The 21,389-nt window shown below is 41.6% G+C and overlaps 1 protein-coding gene across 7 annotated transcripts in view; it reads left to right on the top strand.

Moving 5' to 3' along the window:
* Window positions 1-1,141: 1,141 nt before the first annotated feature.
* The window catches only part of adgrb1a (adhesion G protein-coupled receptor B1a), a 151,954-nt gene continuing 131,706 nt past the window's right edge, over window positions 1,142-21,389 (top strand). For all 7 annotated transcript variants that reach the window (XM_076737836.1, XM_076737832.1, XM_076737835.1 and 4 more), the window contains exon 1: window positions 1,142-1,734. The gene's annotated coding sequence lies outside the window, so the exon portion shown is untranslated. The remainder of the gene's footprint in view (window positions 1,735-21,389) is intronic.

The raw sequence follows: 21,389 nt of genomic DNA, 5'->3' as shown, positions 1-21,389 counted from the left end.
AGGATTTCATCCTAAGAAATCCTTTTATTAAAAAATTATAATGATATCTTGTCTAAAAAATATAAGAATCAACCTTCAAGCCTACTTATATGTAATTTACAGGCTGAATGTCCTTGTTTGTGTGATATGAGTCTGACAAGTTTGGCAAAATGGTTCATGTTTCTCCCACATAAGCCGGTGCATCACTGAATTACCTGCATTCCCTGAATGCTTTTCTCTAACCTGTAAAAAAAAAAAAAAAAAAAAAAAAAAAAAAAAAAAAAAAATCTGTGTTGTGTCTATTTATTCCGAACGTTTCCTCTTTGTGTGGTAAATGTAGGTGGTGCCACAGACCTGACACAACATCCAATTGACGCTGTTCGACTCCAGAAGAGGGGGCTGGTGGGTGAAATTTCTATTGAGAGGAACACCCTCAGCTTTGAACGCAATAAAGGTAGAATCTGGCAGGAAATTGGACAATTTTGCCTTCAAAATAAAAGCTGTCCCAAGGGGGAAACCTCTGTTTTGATTGTATGATGTTTCATTATTGTTTTCCAATACTGCCATAATGTACAACAAAACAAATCTGAGCCAAAAACGTAATTGCACTTATATATTTCATAAAATGCAAAGTGAAATTCTGGTACAAGAGCAGATGTGACATTTTGAACTGGTTTCTACCCTGCTCACAGTAAGAACTGGCTACATGCTTATGTGTATGTTTTAGCATTTTTTGTAGTTGGAATACATACATTATGCCAAGTAAAATGCAAAACGATGTCTAACAGAACACTATGTTTACTTCTTTTTGGCTGCATCTTTATCTACACTTATACTCTTCCTTTCTTTTGATTTTCTAAGATTAACAGTCTTTTGAAATAGATGATGACAAAAACAGATGACAGAAAAAAGTAAATATATATAGGTAGGAATCATTTGTTTGCATTAAATTGGAGTATAATCTTCATTTAAAATCAGATCTCTAAACTGAGTCTTTAAATGTGATTTATGGTTGGTTTGAAAGTGATACTCCCCTTTCGAAGTGCTGCTTAAATCAATGGGTCTTAGAGATGCGCGGTTTTTATTTTGAAAGATTTAGCTGGAAGTCATTTTGGTATAACTTGACTCTCTTGACAGTAGCGCGATCCCCGGGCTTCCAAATAAGGAATCCGGCTGTTGCTGCGCGCGGACACACAGACAGACAAGGACGCTCCAGTGCCGCGAGCTGGGGACGGCGGCTTCAGAGACGCGCGCGAGCCCTCTTTGATTTGCTGCTCCGTTAAACCTTCACATACACCTGGAAGACTGTGTAACCTGACGACGGGGAGGATTTTAGATCCGGAGATTAACTTTTTGAGACAAATCTCAGATTTTCTGGAATGACACAACAACTATTTTAGAAAAGGACTGTCCCTTCACAGACGAAAGAGGAGCTGAGGACGTTTCATTTTGGAACAATGTAAGAAAACAAGACTGAGTGAATACATTCGGGATTTTCTGAACCCATTTTACGAACTGGAGGCACAGTCGGGATTAACGGACATTCAGAACTCCTCTCCGAGTTTTCCCTCATCATCTTCTCCCACTAATGTTGCATTCATTTTTCACAGTTTAAGGCGGAAATTCCGTGTATGATAATGCGTGTTGTGGACTTATCCTAGGACTTATCTCCAGGCTTGTGGGATTGGTGACTGCCCTGTGACCGAGCTTTGACCACTGACAGCATGCATCAAAGGGACAGCTAACTTACTGAAGGTAAATTTTCCTTTTTATATTCATCATTTTGACTCTAACTGTCGTCTTTCACCGCTGCTCACCTTCAAGTTTACTGTACACACGTCATCAGCACATCTTTTCTTGTGTTTCCTCTGCGTTTTGTTTTGGTGAAGTGCGTGTCGATCTTGTCGATCGTAGCTGGTTTGGGGCAAATTTGTGAAAAAGGGACTGATGTCGAGTTAGTGTATTTTGTGGAGACTGTTCTCTGCTGTCAGTCAGGTCAGGGAGCAGCTCTGTATTTTCAAGTGTCACACACCCAAACGGTTTGTGCTCAGGGAGTCGCACAGACGCCGTTTGGGCTACTCAGTCAGCCCCTGAGGATGGAAGGATGCCCGTATCTCTGGGGAGACAGTGTCGCCTAACTTTATTTAAAAATCATGTAATTTAATGAGTCTTCGCTGATTTGCAAATATTAAACATCAACTAGAACGTAGTTTGAGGCATATTTAGAATCATTACGCGCAACTCTTTAAATCGGCACCAGTGCCTCACACCCAGCAGAATTTATTTCCCCAAATATACACATTTTAACTTTTTCACTTGGTTCTTCACATCTACCGCTGAACTTTGTCAAAACGTTGTGTTTCTTAGCCCCCATGGGTATATCATTTTTGGAAATATCCGCTGATATGCAACTCATAGAATGCCTTTTCAAAGCAGCGTGTGGCTTTGCCAGCACGCACGGCTGTTTTTAAATGGAAGATTTTTGAACAGAGTTTGGTGTGTGGGTTCTCCTCCAAGAGAACGCGTTGCGTTTCTTGGCAAACCTGGTGCGTGACTAATCGGAGTTTGTCATGTTTTCATGAGCTAAAGTCTGCATTTTTGTCCTGTGAAATGTGAAGAGAAACACTGCTAGAATAAAAAGGAAAAAAAGAGAGAAAACTTTAAAGTTATTAAATCTTGAGTGTAATATTCAATGACTTTATTCCCTGAAATATTCTTTCCAGTCCAAGGATTTGTCGTCTTTAAATAAATCCTGCACGGCTTGTTTACCTGCTGAAAGGCACGGAGAATGTGCTCAAGTGTCGTGCAAAGATGTTGATGAGGCGAGGTGAAATCTTGTCCAGCGATGCTTGTGGGGGGAAGCAGAGGCACGTCGCTGCTTCCTTTGCAGTGGAGCAGGCAGATGAACGCTTTGAGCCCGGTGCTGTGGCGCACTTTCACTCAGCTTGGTATCACTCACTGATGGCCAGCAGTCTTCTTCGCAACAAAATGGGCTGCCATTCACTGTCCCCTTCTGGTGCGAGGAGCCTCCCTCACCTCTCCTACTGCAGAAAGACTCACAAATGTCCAATGAGGCATGCTGCATGTGCATACACAACATGATGAATATGAGACAGACAGGGAAGGCTGCTTTTTATGGAAAAAACTTTCCAAACAGTCACTGGATATCCTGCTAGTTAGGGTGAGGTTTAGAGAAAAGTCATCTACATCCATGTGTATTTTCCTTGTCTGGTTGACAGCATGAACATAGTCCAACCTCAGACCTTTTTAAATAAGCACAGCATACTATTGGGGGCGCTGTAAAAACACAGAAGCCTGGTCCGTTGGGTAAGTCAGGTTAAATTTCCATTAGCTTACATGCACTGTACTGATCGCTGCTGATTTATAGCACCATAATGTTGGCTTTCTTATGAAGGCGCAGGGTCATGCTGCATATTTTCATGAAAAAGTGTGATATCTCAACAGGTGAGGACGTGGTCTGTAAAAGTCTGTTAAAACAGCAAACTGTTTTCGGTGAATGCAGCTCCTGATGAGGAAAGTGCAGAAGCTTGTATCGTCATCATTGTTTTGATGCACGTATGCTTGCCTTCTGCCAGTGAAGGAAAATCAAACCTAAGGCGTTAGGAATGACTGATAGAGTATGTCGTTCGAAAACAGATACAAACATTTTTCCACTCAAATCAATAGTTGGTGTCAAAATTGTATAAAAGCCTCAGTTTGAACTATTAAGGCACTAAAACTCTCCACTGGTACGGAGATTAATGAAATTCTTTTGGGTTAGCAGCTCTTTAAAACAGTCCAACAGTGCATATTTTTTCACGGGTAGAGATACATTAGTCATTTAAAGGTCAAATTGTATTAAAAGTGTCCTTGCCATGTTCGTACCTCTTGTCCCACTGTAAGCTGTTCTGGTATCCAGGCCTCCTGTTCCAACCCTTTCCCCTTTACGCATTCATCCTCCTCTTAGACGTGTATGTAAAACTCCATCTCCATCAGAGATTTTTGCCTCCAGGTCACACAGCCTACCCCTCCCATCATATTAAAACCTGCATAACTACCTTTCACCTATGTCACTGTGGGCCGTAATACCTGCAAAATAAATAAATAAATAAATAGTCACGGTTTTGGTCCAGTGGTTTGAACTTCTTTTTGCCATCTCATTAATATTAAAATGTTCAAATCATGGCCCTACAGGCATTGAACACACATCAACATTCCGTGTATTAAACTAGACAAACAAAACCACAAAGACTTTGCGGGGCCACTGAACCTTACCACAAATTTTTATGGCGTTTTGTTGCAAGAAAAAATGCGGGGGTTTTTTTCGCAGTCACACTAAAATTCATGCAAGGCCTGCCACAAGACTCTGAGCAGAGCCGAGTACACAGAACTTGTCTGCTCTCATGACAACACATGCATTTCTGGGACAGTGCCAAGTTCAGGGTCTGAGAACTCCCCCCTCACCCCCCAGGTACGGATATTAGCAGTCAACAGTTTTATCCGCAAGAAAGAGAGCAGATAACAGAAATAGACTCCACAGTAGTGCCCTGACAGGCACGGCTGGCTCAGAGTCACAGGGATGAGACAAGCAGCAACACAACACAGGCCTTTTCAAAGGCATTCATGCATGTTTTTTTAACCTAGATGTCCTCCTTTGTTTCTGTATCTTACATCCTCCCGCTGCCTCGGAAAATACCCGCACCGTCGACTCACTCGCCTTCTCTCCATCTTCTCATCCTCTGATCACTCTCCTCCATACAAGGCCGCAGTGTCCAAGGCTGTGTGCTATCAGAGAACCTCATATCTGAATTTGTGACATCAGAGGGAGAATGAGGAGACAGTGGGGAGGGGGGGGACAGAGGGAGTCATTGAAAGAGGGTAGATGAATAGATGGGTGACGAGGAGACAGTCAGCGGGACGATAGAAGATGGATTAAAGGCGAGATAGAGAGGGACTGTAGACACAGGGCTGTGTGACATAGACAGACAGTGCTATTCTGCTGCCTCTGAGCTCCACAGATCGCTTTGTGTGTGACATCCACCAGACTTTGGACAAAATACACAGCAATCAGTCAGAGATAGGCCGGTCACACACACTCACACACACACTTGAAACACAGGCACTTTAAAGGTGAAACATTCCAATATCTCCATGTCCTGAAAAGTGCCTCACGGTTTCTCCACAGTGCTGAGGGGAGGATGTCTTTGGAAGTTGACCAGATCCCATAACACCATTGGCTCACCTAATTAGGGACTAAACAAGGAGCCTTGGAAGGATGTTAATGAGGCTTGGCCAATATGCGGAGTGAGACAGGAACTTGGGGTGACAACCGTGTAACAACCACAAAGCTTCACCACAGAGTCTCAGTGGTCACATCCCAGCCTCAGCCCTCATGCTCAATTCTCAGTCGCTGTTTGATTGTGACGACTTTAAATGATTTTTCATCGCCATCCACCAGTCACACTGGCCGTGTCAGTTTCTACCTGCTCTTTTCTCTTGCTACCATCATTCTGAAGTGATGATGTCCTTCCAAGACAAAATAATAAAGAAATAACAGCGTCATTTGCTGAAATGCTAAAGCACAACCTTTGTTCTATTTAGTCCTGCTCAGTCCTCAACCTTAACCAAGTGGTTTTTGTTTTTAGCATAATCAACTTAACAAAATAGGTTTAAGGGTTGGGGTGTTAGGGTTAGGCATTATGGTATTTTTTTTTCCAGTTTCCAGTAGAACTACCTAAAACATTGTTTGTTCTGGAGCGAGTTGATGCAGTCCTGTGATCCCTCCCCAGGCAGCTTAACAGCCATTCACACCGGGATTCACGTGGCCCTCGTGACTCACATGATGGCCAGGTGGTTCAACGACCCACCCATTCACACCATAACTCACCCATTAACGAAACGTCTTCTAGAACCTCAAGCAAGTCTAGTTGCCTTTGGAAAGTATGTAGAAATTGTTAGAGAACAGTTGCCTATTGATACATCCAGCAGACACAGAGAAACATTACTGCTCATTTGATTACATGTTTCTGGCCATGTGATGAATGGAAATCCAATCTTCACTATTTTATTTTGCTGCCAAATGCTTTCTGCACTCTGTTCATCAGTTCGAGGCTGTGTCTGTCTGCTATTTGGTGTAGGGCAGGTAAAGTACAGTGGCTTTATCAGAACTCATTCACTGACAGCTGTCTGCTGCTGCTGGAAACAAGGTCGGTGAGAGTGGTGAGACTGAACCAATCAGAGAAGGTGCAGCCTGTGAAATGGTTTAGCTGGAAGATGCCAAAACGCTCAGTAAACTGTGGTAAGCAACAGTATCAGGTAATAATTCTCGGTAAGATTCTTCACTATGAGCAACACCTTTCCTATTGCATGTTGTTGGCTAAATTATTATCTCAAACCAAAGCATTGATTAGTGCACTTTATTTATAATTATTGTAACATACAGCAAACATTTTTGTGTCTAAATATAACCAAACCTTAACCATAGCGGTTGCAGGTCAGAAAATGGTCACATGAATCACTTATGTAACAGTTATTTGTAATGGATCTGGAAGGCACTGCCAGTGTTACCCTGCTTAAAGAAGTGTCAGGTCAGAAAATGCTAATATGAGTCATCTTTAACTGCAGTCAGAATTGCTGTATTTTGTCATTTGAAAGGACTTGCTGGCCTAAGTTGAACTTGTGCTTGGTCTCTTTATAAAAACTATGCTTTGCTTTTATTTGACAGTTCACAATGTGCGGTGTAGACGATGTGGGCAGCAAGACACCTGAGAAATTATGCAAGCCTCAGGCAGAATTGTGTAATGTCATGGGTCATGTCAAGGACTGCCATGCAGTGTGGTTGGATTGTTTGTTGCCAGGATGTGAGACAACATTTATTCCAAATGCGTGGAATTGTAGATTCTACCTGTATTTATTTCTCTTGAGGATTTTATTCATCCTTGAGGACCTGAACCATCTCTTTAAAGGACAGATGACCTATTTCTAAACTCCTTCTCCTGGCCAAAATGTAGAGACCAATGAGTGAGCTGATCGTGAGAAGAAAACAGTACGGTACAATTGCAGCAGATTTCAAGGTGATAAGTGCAATAAGTAAGTCTCTAGCGTGGAAACCATGTTGTGCAGCACTTTTTATTGATTTATCTAAAGCATTTGACACTATTGACCACTGTGAGCTAAGATGACTTCAAAGTATTGGGTTATCTCAACAAGCAGCAAATGGTTTGAAGGGAGGAGGGAGATTGGGTTTATGACAAATATACTATGGCTAAGGTTAGGCAGCTAATTAAACGCGGAAAGAATGGAGATAACAAAAAGGAAAATGGTCAAGTGCAGGTCTGGAGCGAGTTGAGTCTCAGCTGTTAAGCTGTCCTTGATTCCTGACAAAAGAAAGTAAATGCTGCTCTCAGGAAACAGGAACAGGTTCCTGCATAGGCACATTGTAACATCTCAAGGCAAAGGCAAAGCAAGGTTGCTTCCTTTGGTAAACACTTGAGCATTTTAATCAGCAGTTGTCTATTTTATTTTTATTTGCAGGATGATAGATGAAACTTTTTATTTCAGATATAAGTACCAGTCCTTTCCTCTTTTTCTGAGATCTGACATGTTCTTTTCACACAATGCCGTAGGATTGGACACCAGGAGCAAATTTATGGCACAATCACTGATTTGTATGCTGTTGGATGGTCAGTTCATGGGCCGACATTTATTTATAAGGCCATCCTGAGGTAGTCTCCATCTTACTTATAGGTTTTTATGGCTCAAGTCTGTGGGCTTCAGTGTGGTTTAAGGTCAAAAGACTCTTCTTTTCTGTGCTCCAGCTGAGATTTGAACTGAACTTGGTAAAGTAAAAAAGCATTTATTATGCTGTTGTCTGGAATGATGAACAAAAAGACTTCAAATCAAAAGAACAGAGTAACTCAGGGTAAGTTCAGATATCGTGAAAAAGGGTTTGGGCCCCCAAAACTCAATCTTACTTCATTTCAATTGGAATTTTTGTTTGATGCTGTTTATTGTTGTGTTCTGTCCGATCTGTAAATGCTTGTTTTGCTGCCTTGAGCAGGCCTCACCTGTAATTTAGAATCTTTCCTGCTTTTAGGTGTTATTGTCATTAATAATTGAACTGGTCCTGAAAATAAAGAGAGCCTTCAAGTGATTTTCAATGTCTCTGGCCAAAACTACACACTAGTCACAATACTGGAACCCCTTTGGAAAGAGGCTAATTCTTTTCATAAATGCAGAAGGAATCTCCTTGTTACTGTCATAGTACAGTCAGACCAATTATAGTCATTTTAGTCTTTTAATAAAAGTCAAGCGTGCAATCCTCTGTGTCCCTTTTCACCCTGGATGTGACAAATTTGATGCTGTTAGATGGCAAGAAACTGATTTAATATTACTTCTGATAAATGAGAAAAATTCCAGCAAAGGTGGCTTTAGAAGCCCATGCTGGTGGAACCCTTGTGTAGTAGCGGTACCAGTATGTTAGGATCTGAGCTACATCACTGTGAGGCAAGGTCTGCAATTAGCAGGATTCTCTTTTTCTGTTTGCTATTTTTGTCTTCATGTTAGCAAGTGTGAGAGAGAAGCAGAGGAAACACCTTCACACTTCAGTTTGCTCCTCTGGAAGCCTCGAATGACAAATAGGCAGAGCAGCCAATGGATGAAACCATGTGACCTGCACATACATACATACTGTACATACAGTATAATGCTAAATATAAAAGATCAAATATTAAATAATATTTAACACCTTCTGTGACAGGTTCAGCTGATGATGTCATGGCTTCATTTTCACCAGTGGAACTATATACTTTCACGTCACTGACAGTTCTATACTCATCTTTCTCTCTTAGTGTTTTCTATTATAGAGTTAATCACTCTCTATCAATAGTCAGAGTTTTTTTTTTTCAAATTGGCATTTTTATTTTTTTTTTTTAATAATACAAAAGTCAAAGAGTCAAAGACATATTCAGCATATTATAAAGGAATATGGAATCTGTTGATAACAGTAAACAATACAATTGAACGACCTTTTTAGATATGTGTCTATTGTTTCTATGGGTCCAATTCTGTGGCTGTATTACTTGCAAACAACAAAGTGACTTAACACCTTTCTGAAATGTTTGGTTTTTTTACTGCCAGTATTTTCAGTTGTAGCCTGTATGGCTGTACTCCAGGACACCATGACATCATTGTTTGTGAGTATAGATGTAGTGACTGAGATTTCACAAATCTATACACATATTTTTAAGTTATGTAGCTATCACACTGACCCCGTATATTTTCAGTTTTCCAGTATTGTCTTACTCTCATATGAATGATTTGAATATAAACTTTAGTTGCAATTCGTTTGATTTGGAACTCAAAAATCCATTTAACAGGATTGTCAGTGGTCACACCTGAAGGAGGGGTTGCTCTCGATTCACGGGCTTCTGTTTGCTCGGAGAAATTGTGAAAAACAGTGGGATCTGATGAGTCCAACAAATACCATCTGACTCATCATTATTATCACACCAGTCATGAGTTACAGTAGAGGCAGTGTTTGTCAGTGTGTGCTGTGGGAAATAACACAAATTAAAACCTCTGTACTGCGAGTGAAATAATGTCAGACATGTCGTCGAGGTGTACGATGTGACCTAAAATTTATATCACTCTATTTTTATTGTTTTTTTTTTTTCTGTGACAGTATTTATATCGCGTCATTCACTCAGAACACGACTCTACCCTTTGTCACTTAATTAGCGATGTAAGGGAACTGATAGTATCTTAAGAAAGAAAAAATGATAAAAACACAGACGTGTTAATTGACTCCAAATAGGAATGAAAATGAGGTACGGGCCTACATGTGTTTCGCGAGGGCTATCCTGCCCCATAATGCAGGTTAATTAGTAAATGTAATGTGATTCATTGGCAGAGTCAGACAAGGGGGATTAGGCACCTCAGCAGCATCTATTTGGCAGAAAACCCAAAGTATATAAGTACAACAGTCCCTATACCACAGGACACATCCATCACCGACATTTACATACAGCAGCAACAGACACCAACGCAGCACAGGGGGCTTTCCTGTACCAACAAAACCAGCTGAGCTCATGTTGCAGTATGAAGTGTGGAGATAACATTTGCTCTGGCTGTAAGACGACACAAAGAGTCGCCCGTCAATATTAAATACTCCAGTTTGTGGGTCTACAATAGATGCTACTAGCCACATTAATCACAGAAGCTACTAACAACAAATTCAACAGGCTAACCAGCAAAATTGCAAAAGGTTCTTAGTTTGAAGTCAGTATCAATCTATCCTTGAGCCTCAGTTGTGAAGTGAATCCTGCTTTGTACCGGTCCTCAAAGCAGTCTGAAGTCAAACACATAATGATGTGTGTTAGCCTCAGAGTTTTCCAGCTGTTTTAGGGACATTTCCATCAAGTTAATCCACTGGGTGTTAATTTCTTCAGATGATGGGAGGAGATGAAGGCTTTTGTGTTGGTGCTTGCTGCCAACAACAGAGACATTTCCATGCGTGGCTTATAATGTTACCTTCCACGTCTTTGTGATACTGAAGTCAGCATTATAGTGAGGAAAATAGTAATTACTGGATGTTCTAAGAGTATGTGCGTCACCCTTTACCTGCATTTTATCACAGCTACAGTTAGCTCAATATTTTTAATAAAGCTTTTATCAAGGCAGTGAAGGTATTGTAGAATGTGACGCTGGTGATGATGCCGCTCACACCTAACATGCAGTCTGAGAATGGATAAAATATCAGTCCCTGTTCTTTATTTTTTTTTGTCGATTTTTACTTTCACGTCGAGTTATTAGCCTCCTGGTTATCGTTGTATTCAAATGCATATAGCACGTAATCTTGAAATATCTGTTTTGTGTATTTTTTCTCCAGACTGACAGCCTAAATAATGGAGGAAAGATATACTGTGTTCCAAGGCTCTCACTCCTAGTGTACACTTTTATTTGAGCATTGGCTAAAATCTCAAATGAAGCCCAACTTCTCCTCAACCGTGTGAGCTCTTTCACTCTGAAGAAATGCCATGGAAGTTAGTCACATGTATGTAGGCATGTTCATGCATCCCCCCCACGCACATACTGTACATAGACACCTTGCTGGAGAAATCACAGATGGTTCACTCAGCTTCCTCCACAGCTTTCTCAGCAGTGTCGTGACCCTCTTTCTGGCTGAAAATGTGAGTTCTTATTAACACATTATGCTGTAATTGCTTGCAGTTTTTTTTTTAACTCCTGGCACTTCATTAATTAATTCATTAAATAATCATATCTCTCTACGCACATTCTGATAACCATTTTGAGCAGCATTTTGTTTTGGAAATCATCTCCGCGGTTCAGTTTGTGTTGCTACATACTGTATAACATGATAACCATATGCACATCAATCTGCTTATTTGCAAATGCATGCTGCTTTTGTTTGATGCTGATTTGTCCAAATGCAGCCCTGCTGCTTGTTCCACAATATCTCAATAAAACAGACACAGGTAGTTCCATAGTGCAGGGTGAAATGATCTTTTCTTTATCCTCTGTGATGAGACTGAGGGAAATCTTTGATCTGGAGTGGCTAGATAATCATCCGTAGCTGAGCCCTGATTTCCATCTCTATTCAACTCTCCCCTGGAAGCTCCATCAACACTGGAACTAATCAGGGTTATTACTACTCTCCCCACTGAACGGCACACTTCTGCAGGTGTGGGATGGGCTCTAGTGCTGCTGTTGTTGTTCTTCGTGAGGATGTGTACAGTACACTGCACTTTGATTTCTCTCTGTTTGCTGATACATCAGGCTGATGCTGGGATTTTATTAAACACAAAGGTGACACATTTTATCGCTATTTTTTAACATCGCATTTTTGGTCAGAGAATTCACCGGAGTGTCATTTCACTCGCAGTAAAGCCGGCGTCGTCCTGCCTTGAGGAGCTGCTGTGACACTCCTTATGACTTCTAAAGCAGAGAAGAAAAAAAAAGAACAAGCTGCTGCCATCTGATGTTGTTTTACAAATGCTACTGTATTTCCTTGGAAGGCGCAGTCACGTGAAAAATAAATCTAATGCAAGCACTTAGCTCGTTAGCTCGCCACACCTTAAATGATGATTTGTGTTTGTTTCAGTCACATTGTCATTTAGTGTTTGTGATTTCAACCCCTCATATTTGTAATGTGGCTGTGCAAGCCTGCACATAATATTTGTGACCTTCTCAAATGCAGTTCATTGTTTAAATCTGTCAAGGGAAGTTTAAGACAGGTCTTAAAACTGTAAGAGGGTTTCAAGTCAAGTCTCAAGTCAGACAGCATTCAAGTCAAGTTTCAGGTACTTAAAGAAAGTTCAAGTCAATTCTCAAGTGTGTGGAAATGTTCTTCAACGATAGTTTCAAGTTTGTCAGAATGGATCTCAAGTCAAGTCTCAAATTTGTTACAGTGTGTTTCCAGTCAAGTCTCAAGTCAGTCACAGGAAGCTTCAAGGCAGGCCTCATGTTACTCAAGACAGCAGTAAATGGTAAATTCACTTCATTTATACAGGACTTTTCAAGTCTACCGACCACTCAAAGTCAAGTCAAAGTCTCAAGTCTCCACCTGTGATTCAGAGACCTGATTCAGTTGCTGTGTGCTGGTGAGGCAATAACCCATCATCTGTTAAAACAGATGATCAGCACTGCTGATCTGCTGTAATATCAGCCTGTCCTCACCAGAAAAACAGCCATATAGGTTGTTTGCGCAAGCAGGGTATTATACCCCATATTTATTTGCATTGTTAGGCTGCGACCTCTAGTGGTTAGAGTTAGTAATTATGACAGGAGAAAAGGAGGAAGCCACATGATGTAGTATAAAGAGCAAGAAAGCCTGCATATGGAGGAAGGTGGAGTGGATGCATGGTGCAAACAAACACAGGACTTTCTCACAGGAGAACGCTGTTTGTGTCCCACGTAAAACTGAAAGTCTATGGTGGCATTTTTTAAGTACCCTCATATGTATTTTTAACCATAACCATGATCTTATACTAAACCTAACCAAGTAGTTTTGGTGCTGAAACACAAGGAGACTGCGACTGTTGCTTTTGTGTAACATCTAATGCGATGCCATGTTCATTGTGCTTCTTGTAGCCAGACTCTTCCAGAACAGCTGTTTGTGGGGCCTTAGCTGTCGCCATCACTGTCACTGTCATAAAAAGCTCAGGATTTCTCCTAACAGAGGTCCGTGCATCCAGAACGCATCTGGAGGCAATTTGTCTGATGTTAGATAAACATCTTTGTAAACTTTTCGTCTTGGAAACATGTGGCCCTGAAGTGCTGACTTTCCAATCTGCCGTTGTCAGCTGTGTTGTACAGCAGCTCTGCTGAAGTGAGGCATTTATTTGCAAACCCTCCATGTTCCACCTCATTACATCTACAATGTTGTTTTTCTCCACTTAGAGGACATTGCAGCTGGATACTGAGCTCGGCATATTTTGTCTACTTGAGCACTTGTTAATTTGCTGTTATTCTCTGTCATGTGGAGCTAATGGTGGACAAAGAAAGGAATGAAACAACAAGCAAGTGCAATTTGAGAGATCTTCATTTTTCCTTTTCTCTCACAGCTGGATCCCTCCAAGTACCTGACCACTCTGAAATCATTGTTTCATTTCTTTAATACGTTCAACTTTCCCTTCTTCTTTTGTTTCTTATATGTAAACTTCTGCTTTTAAGTTTCTCCTTGCGAATATCTCATCTTCCTCCCTCTCTCCTCCTCTCCTGTCTTCTTAAATCTCTGTTCTCCTTTGTCTCACTTATCCTCTTTTCCTCCATTCTGCCTCTTACTTGTTTCCTCTAAATCTATCTCACTCGATCCAGCCCTCCCTCCCTGTCACCATCTCTCCCCTCGTTCTCTCATGTGATCTCTTCACAGATTTCATCTCCTCTGCTCTTTGCTTCTTAGCTCTAACATTTTGACTCCACTCTCCTCTCCTTCCTCTCCTTCCTCTCCTCTCCTTTTCTTCCTCCCCTTTCCTCTCCCCACCTCTTCTTCCTCTACTCTCCTCTCCTCTTCTCTTCTCTTCTCTTCTCTTCTTTCTCTCCTCTCCTTTCCCCTCTGCTCCTTCTTCTCCTCTCTTTTCCCTCCTCTCCCTGTCCTCTCCTCTTCTTCCCCTCCTCTCCTCTCCTCTTTTTCCTCTCATCTCCTCTTCTTTCTCTCTTCTCTCCTCTCCTCTCCTTCCTCTCCTCTCCTCTCCTTTCCTTCCTCTCCTCTCCTCTTCTTCCTCTCCTCTCCTTTCCTTCCTCTCCTCTCCTCTTCTTCCTCTCCTCTCCTTTCCTTCCTCTCCTCTCCTTTTCTTCCCTTCCTCTCCTCTCCTTCCTCTCCTCTCCTCTCCTCTCCTCTTCCTCTCCTCTCTGTGATGGATGGCGTGGGTCAGTGTGCAGCCTCTGCCAGTGATAGCGTCTGTCACTGTTCAGAGTCTGTGGCTGTTAGCGTTATCTCGCTCCCCCTCCCCAGCTTTATCGACAGTCTTCTCAGATCATTGACTCAAGTCTGCAGGAGAAGTGGGAGAAGTTTTTTACATTTGTTTATTTATTTATTTTGCTTGTGGCTCCCGTCCATCCTGAAGCAACAGGAGATGTGATACTGATGGAGGGCACAGTTGGACTCTCTTAAAAGCTGCTTGTTGTAACATTTCTTGACAGCCCTTTTTCCTGAAATCTACAATTTTCCCAGAACCATTAACATAAAACCATAAACCCAATAATATTCAAAAGCAGCAGTATGATGCATCCGTCGATCGGCTGTTAACCGGGGACCGACCAATCAGTGTTAGATATATTCGATTCTGTGCTGGCAGTTTCCCTCGCCCCAAATGGGACTGGCAGGCCCCCCAAAGAAAAGAAACAAGATATTTTATTTATGTCATTCACTTAATTTATGTGCACTCGTTTCATTTCAGCTCCGAATTTTCTCATGGGAGGCTTTACTGCGCTTTGCTGTCATTTACGGTCGTACTTTGTCTCGTCTGCTGCCTGTGTGTGTTTCACAGAGGGTGGGGCTCCATCCATCCACACACACACACACACACACACACACACACACACACACACACACACACAGCAGAGCAGAGACAGGGACAGGGACACCACTCGAGCTGATGACAAGGGGTGTTGTTATATAGACGAGTTGCACCTGCTTCCCTTTGGGAAAGTAAACCGTGTTAGATAAAGCAGGAAGTGATGCAGTTCATTTTCAGCTGTAACCTGGAGCATGCTGTTTTCACATTTGTTTGACTGAGAGTGAGAGAAGGTCTTGGAACCTGTGCAGCTTTGAAGAAAATGTAAAAGTTTATAGCCAAGTCAATGTTTTATTATTTATTATAAATGGAACAAAAATTGTTGCGTATGCTTAGAAATAAAGAGAATTGAAATTGGTCAAAATTGGAATCAGCTAGTCAGACTTTTACACTGTCTCTAAATATGATTTCAGTAAAATCTGCATGTATTTAAGAAACAAATGATCAGGATTAATATAAGATCCAAGACCTATTGATATTGGGTATCTGCTGATTCTAACCCAGTACTCACAGTATATTCACCTATCCACCTGTAAACTTTTTTACCACTTTTTTTTAACTTTCTTTTTTCTAGACCTTTTTGCAAAAGCAATCCAGCTAGAGCCGCAATAACTAACTGATTACTAGTGTTCAACTATTGAATTAACCCCCAGCTATTTTCATAGTGGATTTTATCTATTTTATACACATAAACAACAGTATGTGAGTCATTTCAGAGAAGTCTTAAAGTCACTCTCTGTAATGGAGCGAAAAGGTCACACTGACTTTGCCTCAGCACCTTGCCTGTTAGCTGGGGTGAGGCCAGATGTTTCCACGTGTGCCAGGCTGCAGGGTGTGTGAGATGACACTGAAAAATGATAAAATACGTAAGATACTGTTGAAAATATAACTGATATATTACTTCCTAAGTTTAAGCCTGTTTTGAAGGAGTTATACTGTATGTGATTTGATTAAAGCCACATCAATGCCTACAGAAGTTATGCCCTGCAACACACGTCACAGTTTTTCTGATTTCCATTAGCACATATTGTAATTTGCCAGTCTTGTTAGCATGCCCACTGACTGGCTTGTCATTTTGTTTCAATAGCCATGTGGCAGCTGTGGCAGGCTAAATCTGCATTTAGCATTTACAGGTGAAAAGTGCTAATGGATCTGTTGAAGGAAGCCCTCGTTTTTGACTACAAAGGTTTAGAGAGTTATGTTGACACAGTGTCAGCAGGCTGTTAACCTCGACTAACATCAGGTCTGGTAGCTCCCCAGGCAGCAGACAGAGAAACAGAAGTTCCTGACTTTCTGTAGAACAGGCTGCCAATCGGGAGGCCGTTTGATACAGAGCCATTGTTTTGCTTTGGCTCAGGGTCAAACAGAGAGCAGTATACAAAAACTGACAACAGGAAAATACCAAAATCAAGTGTCTCTCGTCCCGTCTCCCCTTCCCCGGTGTCTAACGAAGACGCTAAACGTGTTGGAAGTGATTTTTGTTGTTGGCCTTTGATTCGCTCTCTCCACCATCTGCCCTCTCTGGAACCTCTGAAAGCTTTATCACCGCCTGTGCAGGAAGAACAGATTAGATTTTTTTGTCAGTGAAGTTTGACTTTCTGCAGCTGGATCTGTTTTCATTGTCTGCGCGGCCGCTGCTCATGCTAACTACCTAAGTCTTCTGTTTCTGCCAAATGAAATGGGAAACGCAACATGCTTCACTTGCTGTGCACCCAGAGCTTTTTGTTGGTAAAGACCTCACAAGTACTGTTTTCAGAAGACCAAATGTTAAAACTTTTATGAACTAACTAAACTTTTATTTCCATCAGTATGAGAGCAGCAAAACAGACATTAATTTAAATGAAAATGCCACAGCCCATTACTTTAATGTAGGGTTACCCAGTGGAAATAAAATGTGGATGGAAATATCTGTTTTGTAAGAATGCAGAACAGAAAGTTTGGCGAGGCAATGGAAACAAAGCGTACTGTAGAGACCAAATGTATTGTGACTAAAGGGGGGGGGGGGGGGGGGGGGGGGGGGGGGGGCAGGTAGCTGCCATAAGCACAGTGTGCAGTGATGAAGTGGGCCTGTCAATGTGTGTAATCAGCCATGTACACTGTGGCCAGCCACCAGGGACACTCACACTCATCCTGTCTCTCAAAGTAACACAGCACACACGGCCGGTGATTCACTTGAGATATTCAGCGTTGTGATGTGTATCCTGCTTTATGAATGTGCGTACACCTATTAACACAACCACGACCATCGCTAGACGTTCAGAAATACTGAAGTCCAAGTCTCCCCCACCCCCCTCCGCACCCCGCTCACTTAAACATACTTTGAAAAAATGTTATTCCCCAACATGAAATCCAAATGCTGTTTCAAAGGTTTCCTAAACTGCCCAGAAAAAATAAAAAAGATCTTTGAGTTTGCTGGCCTAAAAGATGTCAAACTCCCCCAGAGCGCACGTCCTCAGTGGTCTTCAGTCCCGTATACAAGTGTTGAAACAGTTAGTCGATGGAAACGTTTTTTTTTTTAACTTACCCTCTCGGAAATCTGCAGTTGAAAACATTCTAGAAAAGCTACTAAGTTGTAAGTATTTCTTTATTTTTTCATCCTTGTAGGGAAGTATTAATGGAGGCAGACATGGCGAGTTAACGGTACATCAAATAGTCAGTTCGAACACAGCAGAAATCCTGGAACGCATCAAACCTCATGCACTGATGTATCGCACTCTAATGATCCGAGGGTGGATTTTTCTTGTTAACCATCTTATCGATGTTTGTCTTTCTCTCTCTGTCGGCCTTAATCCTTACATGCTGGGTTGTAAGAACTGTGTGCATGGCCCCGTATAGAAAAGGCATATATGCTTTAGGACAGGTTTACCTGAATAAGTCAGTGAGTTATGAACATATGGCTGCAGTGAAGTGAAATGCTCACAGGATGTGTGTGAGATGTTTATATATATATATATATATATAATATATGTTGCCGATGGCTCCATATGGAGAGGGGGATATCATAAATCCATTACTCAGGGGGGTAGGGAGATGCTGTGTGGGCTCCATGGCCCCTTCCCTCAGGGAATGATTGTAGAGAAACCACAGTAATAGTGGCTGGCATTGGGTAATTGTGCCCTAAAGGCACGTCATGTTTTTTCACTTCTGCACTGAGGAATCACACCAACACCCCACAGGCGTTTAAAATGAGTGTGGCATAAACGGCAACTGCAGGGAGATATATAGAGGGAGTAAGAGGTGACAAAGATAGAAAAGAAAGAGATACTGAGAATCTTCTGTCATGTCAGGTTTACAGTGAAACTTAGCTGTAAACTAAGGAGAAGCTCACTTTCAGCCTCCTAGTGGTAATTACAAGTAGGACATGGGGATTGTTTCGCCCTGAAGTCTGCCTTTTGCCATTATGAACTGCTGCAACACCATCAAAGGGTGTAATTTCCCCTGAGAATGGAGGAGACATGTTCTCCACTCTTTCCACAATCAAGATTTTGACCCAATGCACTTTTACAGTTTTACACTTCCAGTTCAACTGCTCGAACCTCTGTGAGCACTGTGATGTCACTGTCCAATAAATGTTGACACCAAGACCATATGTAGCTGTGCTGTCCCTCAGCTGCCTCCCCTCCCATACATGTACACATCGCAGATGATCAGTTGGAAAAACGGAGGGATAAGGTTGGTGTTCAGTATTTTAAGACACACAGAAAGAGTTCTCATAAAAGAGTCAGGGTATTAGTAGTGATATAGTCTCAGTCTCAGAAGTTTCATTTTTGTAGACAGCACTGTAGGTTTTAACAAACATTACTCAAAAACAGGAGGAAACAGTCCATTTTCTGCAGTGCATAAATCCACATTTGGTCTTCCATTGAGTATTTTGGTCTGTGTATGTGGGATTGAGTCAAAATAAAATGAAGGAACATGTCACCCAGTGCAAGAGTGTGGCTCACTAATGTGGTTTTAATTGTCTTTGGACAAGAATGGAGCTCACTAACACACAGACACACAGGACAATGAGTCCACAAACCTTGACCTAGACTGAATAAACAGCATAATCATAGTCAGTTTTTATCAGCTGTGCTACAAAAAATAACTAAATCAGTCTGTGTGATGAATGAAATTAGCGCAGAAGCACCCACACAATACACTTTTAACACGGTGCTAAAATGCTCGTCTGGATGTTTTTTGTTTTACATTACTGTTTTAAAATGAAAATAATTCTATTCTTGTTTTCTGATTGCATGTAAAAAAAAAGTTAATGTTCAGCCCCAAAATGCAGTTTTGCAAGTGGAGTGTAGTTATAACCTTAGAGCCCCACAGATAGTTCACAGATATGTTGGTGTATATGTTGCCTAGTATGCACTGATGTGAAAACTTTTCTTACAAAACCTGATGAAAAAAAAAAAAAAAAGTTTGAGAAAATATTAGTTATAATTATTAATTTCCCCCGTGAAATTTACTGTTTCAGTGTACATATACTGTGTGTGTGTGTGTGTGTGTGTGTGTGTGTGTGTGTGTGTTCGTGTTTGTGTGTGTATATATATATATATCGGCCAATATAGTGATGTCAGAATTTTTTTACTCCCTAGTATCAGTCTTGGAATCTGCCCCAAAAATACAATTATGGCACACTTTTTATATTTTGTCACTAAACTTATGGAAGACGAAAGGAATGTGTTGAAACAAATTGCATTCAGATTGCATTTACAAGAACTCCACACAACCAAAGCTAGCACGGCAGCCAATCCACTGATGTTGAAAGTCCAAGAAAATTAACTGCTCAACTGAAGTAAATTATCAATTAAAACACAATTAAAAACACAACATCAACAAACAGGGAGAGAGCCGTATTGGCTATAGTTTGTTTTCATTCCAGTTAATCATAGTATTTTCAAGTTCAAGCATTGAGATTACATCCTGGTCCTCCTTTTTAACACATATAATACTATGTGGCTGAAACTGCCAAGACAGAATGAAGAGGAACACACATACACACACACACAGATTAAATCCATCCAAGTCATTTATTCTTTTGTGCGTATGCGAGCCATCCGCAATGTTGGGTCTACAGGTGCCAACCATAAATTTCTCCCCATTGATTTGTAGTATATATGGATTTTCTTCCCCGCCCCAAAGCCCCAGACTAAAATAAGCTTTGTTTGGCAGCTGATGTACTTGTAAATCTCTCTGTGACATTTTGATAGCGTGTGACACACTGGTGGGAGAGCAAATATCATTAGAATGGGACAGGATTAAAATCTGTCACTCAGAGAATCTATTATCGACAGAACCAGTGTAAGACGCTCAGAGCCAGCGCTGATAGGAAGCTCAGACAGAGGAGCGATGGGAGGAGGAGAAAAGGATGAAGTTTTAGGTAAAGAGAAGGAAGCGCTTTGGGGGCTGGACCTGTCAGTCAGGACGTCCCCGGTAAACAGAGTGGTAAATATTTCAGCCGTCACGGCCGAGTGTAGGCAGCTGGTCCCCTTTGCATGGCAATGAGAGGAAAGGAGGAGAGCCCGTCTCAATGGAGCCCTTCAACCCTGGGAAACCTCTACACACACACTCACACACACACACACACCAGCTGAGTGACGACCACAGGACAGTGCAGGTCTGTGCTGCCTCGCTGGCTTCTGTCTTTATTCCCAGAGTCAGACTTCACTGCTGCTCCTTATCAAACCTTGAAAACGAAACACAAACAGCATGACTTTGTCATCGTTTCTCAACCTGAGCTGGGCCATGAGGCTGAGGTCAGCTGAGAGCTGTCAGATAAAGGTTAAAATGTCTTCAACGCATAGACAGCAAATATTTAGTGGTACTGCTAACAAATGAAAGCGTTATGATCCAACCTCAAGCACAGGGCCGGTCAGCTGACCTCATCATCGTCTTCACCATGATGAGGCAGGAGATGGAGTTCACCTCGACAGACACTCTCTCTTGCTCTTCTCCTGATTTGTTGAGTTTATTTAAACCAAACCAGAGTTGGTGGTGATTGTTGGAACAGTAGGAAGCAGATTTTGGTGAGTTTTATTTTGGTTTTGTTGCGTTTGAATGAAATGCGTTTTACGATGCTAAAATGACTGTTTCTGTGAATGGAGTCTGGTGGCTTTGGTGAGAGAGATATAACGGCTGTTTGTGGTGAAACAAAAGGCATCTTACTGTTTCACTTAAAGCTCTAGCTCTGTATGGATCCTTTCTATAATGTTGTCAGACACTTAGAATAACAAACTGAGCCTGGCAAAGAAAAAAACAAACACTTTCAGTGGACGTGCATTGATGGCGTGAAAGCGCCTGGAGCGTTTACATTGAAGCGTGTTTCGTGGCTGCAGGCTGCAGTGCTCTCGCTCAGGACAGTGGCACTTTCATTGAAAGTAAATGCAG

Source organism: Chaetodon auriga, chromosome 8 (genome assembly GCF_051107435.1).
Source record: "Chaetodon auriga isolate fChaAug3 chromosome 8, fChaAug3.hap1, whole genome shotgun sequence".
In the NCBI taxonomy this organism is placed as follows: Eukaryota; Metazoa; Chordata; class Actinopteri; order Chaetodontiformes; family Chaetodontidae; genus Chaetodon; species Chaetodon auriga.
This window is presented reverse-complemented; position numbering and strand designations above follow the sequence as displayed.